The sequence below is a fragment of the Engraulis encrasicolus genome, chromosome 6, assembly GCF_034702125.1.
Source record: "Engraulis encrasicolus isolate BLACKSEA-1 chromosome 6, IST_EnEncr_1.0, whole genome shotgun sequence".
Lineage (NCBI taxonomy): Eukaryota > Metazoa > Chordata > Actinopteri > Clupeiformes > Engraulidae > Engraulis > Engraulis encrasicolus.
In genome coordinates this window covers 46,352,680-46,360,179 of record NC_085862.1, presented here as the reverse complement: position 1 = coordinate 46,360,179, position 7,500 = coordinate 46,352,680, and positions in this window count along the sequence as shown.

Genomic DNA, 7,500 nt, shown 5'->3' with positions numbered 1-7,500 from the left:
GCTGTCGGTTACTGCATGAACCCTGCATTTATCCCTCCATCTGCCTCCCGCCTCCTGCCTCCCATCAGCTCCTCTGTTGACTCGAGTGTCATATTGACCCACAGAGATCAGTGTGTAGGTCCAGTACCTCCCCAACACCACCTGGTCCAACCCTGCCCCAAACCCACTGACTCTTCAACACACCCCCAACCACCCACCAAACCCCACCCAATGTTCCCCTCTGCTCCCCTTCTCTCATAGCATACTCACTACATGTCAAGGAGAGTTTTAAATTATTTCACACGTCCTCCTCCTTTTTGCTCTGTTTATTTGTTTTTGTTTTGTTTTTGTTGTTTTCATTTTTTTTTGTCGTTCATGTTTTTTTGTATTTTTTGTTATTGATGGTAATTATAACTGCTATGAGGATAATGTAAAAAAAATCTATGAATGGTTGATGTTGAGACATTCCTCTCCCCCAGTCTCTCCCATGATGTATTTCGCGGCCCCACCTCGTTGCCCTGGTGCTGCTGTGTTTAAAAAAAAGAAAAGTGTTCTGTGTTTCACCACTTGCGTGTCACGTGTACAGCGTTGTTCTGCCAGTATCCATGTACATAAACACTAAATATAGAAGACAAGTAATCCCACTTGTTGTTTATGGGTGTTGTGTTTCTCTTCGACAGCATTTATGCGGTATAATCAATTAGCTATTCAGATATACAGTACAACTGGGGGGGGCGTGGGGGACAGACGATCAATAATACACTTCAGCAATGTATAGCTTACTGGTAACGATGACATGAAAAACACATGACCGTGCTGACACGGCTACAGCTGGTCAAGCTATTTTTGAATTTCTGAGTGCAAGAGATATATTGTACCGTACGATAGATATCCTACAATATGCTATGGTAATACACAATGTATCAACAATGTATAGTCTCCCAATATAGATGCCCTGAATGAAACATGAGGGTGAACAGATGCAATTGTTCATGAGCAGCCATTTTAGAAGACAGGAGAGGACGTATTACCTATTAAGACAGGTGAACATATTTTCAGTGTTGACCTGCCAGACGACCAGCAGCCATACCAGTGGAAAAAATCCAGAGCTTGAACATCCATTTCCAACACAAATTGCCCACAGAAGAACACACCAGTACACAAACATATCCATGTGCCAACCATTATACTCAGCAATGCATAGTTTATCATTCTTCGATGCATAGTGTCATGTGTATAGTTTATAGTTTACCATCATGTTCAGCAATGTACAGTGTACCATAAAAGTGTCATGAATGAAACATGAGCGTACTGACACATTTGTTGCTTTGCTGCCGTAAGGGGAGGTGAACACAGTATAACCTTTTCCATGTTAGCGTAACAGCAGCCAGTGACAAGCCCAGGAGACTGCACAGATGTCCGTGAGCATTTGTCTACGCAAGTTGTCTGCAAAAGAGCACAGCACACCACATACAAACATGATGTTCAGCAATGTAATTTAACATTCAACAGTGTATACTTTAGTATATGGTATTATTGTACTATGTCATTGAGCAATGTAATGGTTAGCATGTCATGAATGAAACATGAGCGTGTTGACACATTAGCTGATGTGATGCTGTCAGGAGAATCTGACCTTCGCTTGTCCATGAAGGCAGCTGGCCAGGAAGAGTTAGACATATAGACAGTTGGCATCTGAGAGTCGCTGGTTTGAATCTTGTACTTGTAGAAAGCATGTGGATGGTATCTCTATACCCCCGAATTGCTCCAGCACCTAAATAACTGAAACACTTTTAGGATAGCATGTCCGCTAAGTAGTGTAATCTAGTGGGGTCATCCCTATGTTCCCCGGGTCCTATGTTCCCCGCTACTTTTTTCAAAAAAGGGTTCTATGTTCCCCGCTGCCCTGCTGCTGCTGTTGTTAGGGTTAGGGTTAGGGTTAGTATTTGGCTGCCACTGTGCGCAAACTTGACATGAAATACACATGGAAACCGTTCGTGCAAGAAATATGCATGCGCAAGTATCCTGGGCCTTATCCCCTTGTCAGATACAATGTGGGGAACATAGGACCCTTTTTAAGAAAAATTGTCCTATGTTCCCCGGTCCCATACAAAGACCGGGGAACATAGGACCCGGGGAACATAGGTACGCTCCCAATCTAGTCATGACTGCAGCTAGTGACAAATCCAGGCGTCTGGCTAGAAGTACCCTAGTAAAGCAACCTCTTGTAGGCTATTACATGTAATACTGTACGTAGGCTCTAGCTTCTGGCCTTTTGTTGACACAGCCTTCACAGGTAGAATCTTATCTAATCAGTCAGCAACCAGATGCTTGAGTTTGAGAGTGATGATAATTACTGTGTGCACTGTGCAATGTTTGTATTGTAGTGTGTGGACAGGCTTGTAGTCAGGCTAATTGGCCTATGTCATGACAAGATGTTCCTGATTGGGTAAAAGGCAAACCAAATTGCTCTAATCCTGAAAAATCAACGTTTTAAAGTGGTAGTCTGCACCTCCAGGGAGAAAATGTTTCCGAATGGCTCTCTGCACAAAATGAAATGTCCAGTGTCCAGATGTCCGTGGTCATTCAGTTGCTCCTACACAAATTGTCCACGAAAAGAGCTCACAGTGTACACAAACACAACCATGTTCCAACGATGACGTTCACCCTGAGATGAACGCTCAAAGCGAAAGCAAAAGTAAACAGCGCTGTTCCATCTCACACACACTACACACTCAACTTCACAGTGTCGCTATACGCACTTGTAAGCCCCCCCGAACACACAATCACACGCTGCATAATTAGCAGGAGACACAGGTGACTGGAAAGGGCCTCCCTGGCTACGCCAAGCCAAACAGCTGCTACTCATGCTAACGTACAAGCATTGGGCCTGTTTTTTTCTTCTTCTCTCTCCCCCCCCCCTTTTGCTGTCTTTCCTCCCTTCTTCTACTGACGTCCCTCTTCATACCGAGTAACGGTCCAGTTCCCCAGCATCAGCAAAGTGTCAATCTGCATACATAAATCAGGGGAAGGGCGAGGGTCCAACCGCACCTGGCTTGCATTAAGGGTCGGAGGTTTCATCAAGGTGAGCAGAAGTTGATTGAACAAAACCTCTTGGGAATGCAGTGCAGTGGATAGTTCTGACAGGACGAGTGTATAGTGATGCTGCTGAGTAGTAGGGAAATGCTGGCCACAACTGCAATGGATAATTAGGTCACCACAGTACCGTAAAAGAGCTAAAGGTCTGCTGGCAGACAGAAGCAATGCCTTGTGTATGAATATGAATATCATTCAACTAACCACACCACAGCTTCATCAATGTACAGGCACTGATACACCAAATCTTCTGAACAGGGCCGCTGACAGGGTTGTCCAGGCAAGATGGAGACATAAAAGTCCTCTGAAAGGGCCCCAAACCTAATACATAGGCCTGCATTGCAAAGTGCCTAATTCTGGGCCACCTCTCTCCCTGGGCCCAGGACAATTGACCCAGGACTACTGAGCCCAGCTGCTGAATGAGCTGAATGCATAACAATGTTCAATGAACTGAAACTGAAACTGAAGCTGCTAAATGAAATGACTAATTAGTAGCAGAAAAAAAGTATTCCATACCCTCCTCTGAATGTCAGTCATCCAAGCACACCACACTACACCAAGATGGAAATTCATGCTCGCTTTCATGCCAATGCACTTACTTACACAGTCGCACCTCCAGACTCATGCATAGTCACTGCCACGTGCCCGTTCCCATGCATTCACACCTGTGTAAGCAAAGGGCTAAGGTGTGGAGGCTGTGTGGAGATGACAGTCCTTCAACAGGCTTACTGACGGAGGTTTAAACAGGCCACCCACATCCAACGGCAAGCATAAGCTCTTGAGCTATACTGAAGGAAAAAAAGGCCTATATACGTATGTAATATAACACTTGAAGCAAAAAAAGAGAGAGAATGTGCAGACATTACACTAAACACACACAGGTGCAAGAAGAAGAAGAATAAGAACAACAAAAATAACAACAACAACAACAATCCGACTAAGTAATAAAAGTCCATAACACAGATAAATGTTCCCAAATGTTTCCATTCAGCACATTGTTCTCCGTCATAAAAGTGCAGCCAAATACTGAAGCAATCAAAAAAACAACAACAGAATGTGGATAGAACTGTGAAGTACTGCACATTTCAAACATGTGTTTTTTGTCTCCCTGCAAAAGATCCATTCCAACACACCAGAGGTGTATAAAACAGTGCAAAGAGCACAAGGTGTTTCTTTAGAAAGAGAACATAAAAAAGTAAAATATGCAAAAGGATTTCTATATAAATACGCCCCAAGGCGTTATCTCGAAGCTTTGAGTTTCATCTGTGAACATCAAACCTTATAAAGACTTTATCATTTTATCTCTCTCTCTCTCTCTCTCTCTCTCTCTCTCTCTCTCTCTCTCTCTCTCTCTCTCTCTCTCTCTCTCTCTCTCTGTGCGTGATTACTTGTTCAACTACCGATGTGGGAACCCCAATGTGTGTGTGTGTGTCTGTGTGTGTGTGTGTGTGTGTGTGTGTGTGTGTGTGTGTGTGTGTGTGTGTGTGTATGTGTGTGCATGCGCATGCGCGCGTGTGTGTGTGTGTGTGTGTGTTTGTGTACACACGTTTGTTTGCATTCAGTGTTGCCAGATTTGGCGGGTGCCCGCCCAATTGGGCTACTTGGGATGAGCGTCTGCGGGTAAAAAGGGAAAGATTGGCCATTTGCCGTTTTTTTTTCCAGCCGTTTAGGGCCCATAGAAGTCGATGTAATTTGTTGAATTTGGGCGGAATTTAGCGCATTTTGGCAGTTTTTGGGAACCTTTTGGGCGGGATTTGATCAGACACATCTGGCAACACTGTTTGCATTTGTGTGTGCATAACTGGTTTGTGTGTGTGGCGTGTCCCAAAAGTGAACTTAGAACTTGGTGACACTTTTGGAGCGCGTTTGCGAAATAGACCCCAGAGCACAAGGGAGCACGCACTTACACAACACAAACATACACACACACGCACACACACACACACACACACACACACACACACACACACACACACACACACACACACACACACACACACACACACACACACACACACACACACACACACACACACACACACAAACACACTCACACACACACACAGAAACACTGATACTCTCTCCACACACTTCCTTAGCGAGGCGTCTCTGTTTATGGCACGTCTGTGTGACAGTCTCTGAGTAATACTCGACAGGGGAAGCTACACGCGGTTGACTAGACTTCAGAGAGCCCAGGGAGGGAATGGGAAGAGAGGGGTAGACGGAGGGAAGGGAAGGAGGGAGGGGGTGAATCAAGAAAACAAGCCCAGCACGGAGCATCAAAGGCTGGGTAAGAACAGTGGGCCCACGGCACCTCGACTCTGGGGGAAGATACTGGAAGTCAAACACTCCGCGCAAAACAAAAGGGGGTGGCTTCCTAATCTTGGGAGGCTATCGATTTCATCTCGGGCGTTTTTGTCATGGCCCTGCCGGCTGTCTCCACCCTTATGGCAGATACACATGCTGCATGCCTGTTATGGCAAGGGGGGGGGGAGCAAGCACAAGCACTCAAGAGTCACACACACATATGGCACACAGACACGCACACACACACACAAGCTTGTGCGCTTACACACACATACACACACACACACTGAAATTCATTACAGCATAAGCATAGGGCAATTATCCTAGTGTGAACACACATACGATACAAATGCACACACACACAATATACAAATGCACACATATGGGGCCTACTAGATACAAATGCACAATCACAGATAGTCACAAACAAACGTGATATAGATAACACACATAAGATATTCAAAGCCGCACAAACACATACTGTAAAGGACACATAAACTCTCTCTCTCTCTCTCTCTCTCTCTCTCTCTCTCTCTCTCTCTCTCTCTCTCTCTCTCTCTCTCTCTCTCTCTCTCTCTCTCTCTCAATACTTAGGGGTCTATCTCAATTCTCAATTCACACACAGACACACAGACACACAGACACACAGACACACACACACACACACACACACACACACACACACACACACACACACACACACACACACACACACACACACACACACACACACACACACACACACACACACACACACACACACACACACACACTACATCTCTAGAGGTGCTTGTAAAAAGTGGGATGATGACCTGGATGATCTCGAGTATTTGTCCGGCCCCGCTGGAGCCTGATGGGAGAGATCAGTGTTGCCAAGCCAAAACCAGCGCTGCAGAGCTCCCATTAAACGGAAAGGAGGAGAGGAGTCGTTCTGGGAACACAGTTGATGGGCTAGACCCGAAACGTTTGTCCCCTGTCTGTCGGTTTTATTTACTTTTTTTCGGCTTTGTTTAATACAGTTTTTGATTCTGCATTCAGCTTCTTGTGTGCGACTCCTTTCTTCCATTCCGTCATACTGCTCTTGAAATTACGCACCGAGCGAAACGCTCAAGATAAGACATTGGCGCGGACGCCACCCCACCATTGAGCTCCCATTAAACCCAGCAGAAGGAAAGGCCTCATCCAACACTCTCGAGTGCAGTGCTGCTGAAAGCTTTCGCTGGGCCCAGGACAAAGTCATCTGAAAGGGCCACCTACCCAAATACATACAAGGCAATGAGGAGCCAATTCTGGGCCCCCTATCTCCCTGGGCCCAGGACATCACAGCAGCCAGCAGGCCTCATCCAACACTCTCCAGTGCAGTGCTGCTGATAGCTTTTCGCTGGGCCCAGGACAAAGGGGGGCAAACATGGGTCAGTTGTCCAGGGTCCAAGCATGGGGTGTTAAGTTCAGAGCTGGGACCCCATTACATTGTATGTATTGAGAGGGGGGACCTTTCAGATGACTTTGTCCTGGGCCCTGGTGGGTGGTCCCGGGCCCTGGTGGGGGATGAAGATTGTAGGTGTGGAGGTTATGGAGGTGGATGACGAGGGAAAGGGTAGCCTGAGCTGCATGAGCTGTGGTTGTTGAAGTAGGGGGATGGGTGGTTGGTTGGGCAGGTTGGAGAGAGGTCTGTGGGGCTGGAGAGGCTTACGGTAATGGGGGATGAAGAGGTGATGATGGAGACTAAAGACAGGGCCAGATTATCCATAAGGGCCAGTGGCACAGCGCCCAGGGGCACCAACCATTTACAGCAAGTTAGGGGGCACCATATGACACAGACTTTACATAGGCCTATGATTGTCCATAAAGGGGGCACCAGTGAGGTATTAGTGCCCGGGGGCACCACAGTGCCTTACTGTGCGGTCCTGCTAAAGAGGGGCAAAACCTGGGGCACGAGCCCCAGCCCATCATCTGATGGAGACCATCGGAGAAGCCAGCAAACCCAGATCCTGCACATTCATGCTGCTGAGGGGGTGGAGGAGGTGAGTGGAGTGGTTCGAGAGGATCCTGGGACTGTGCTGATGATGTGGATGTCCAGGCGTGTGTGTGTGTGTGTGTGTGTATGTGTGTGTGTGT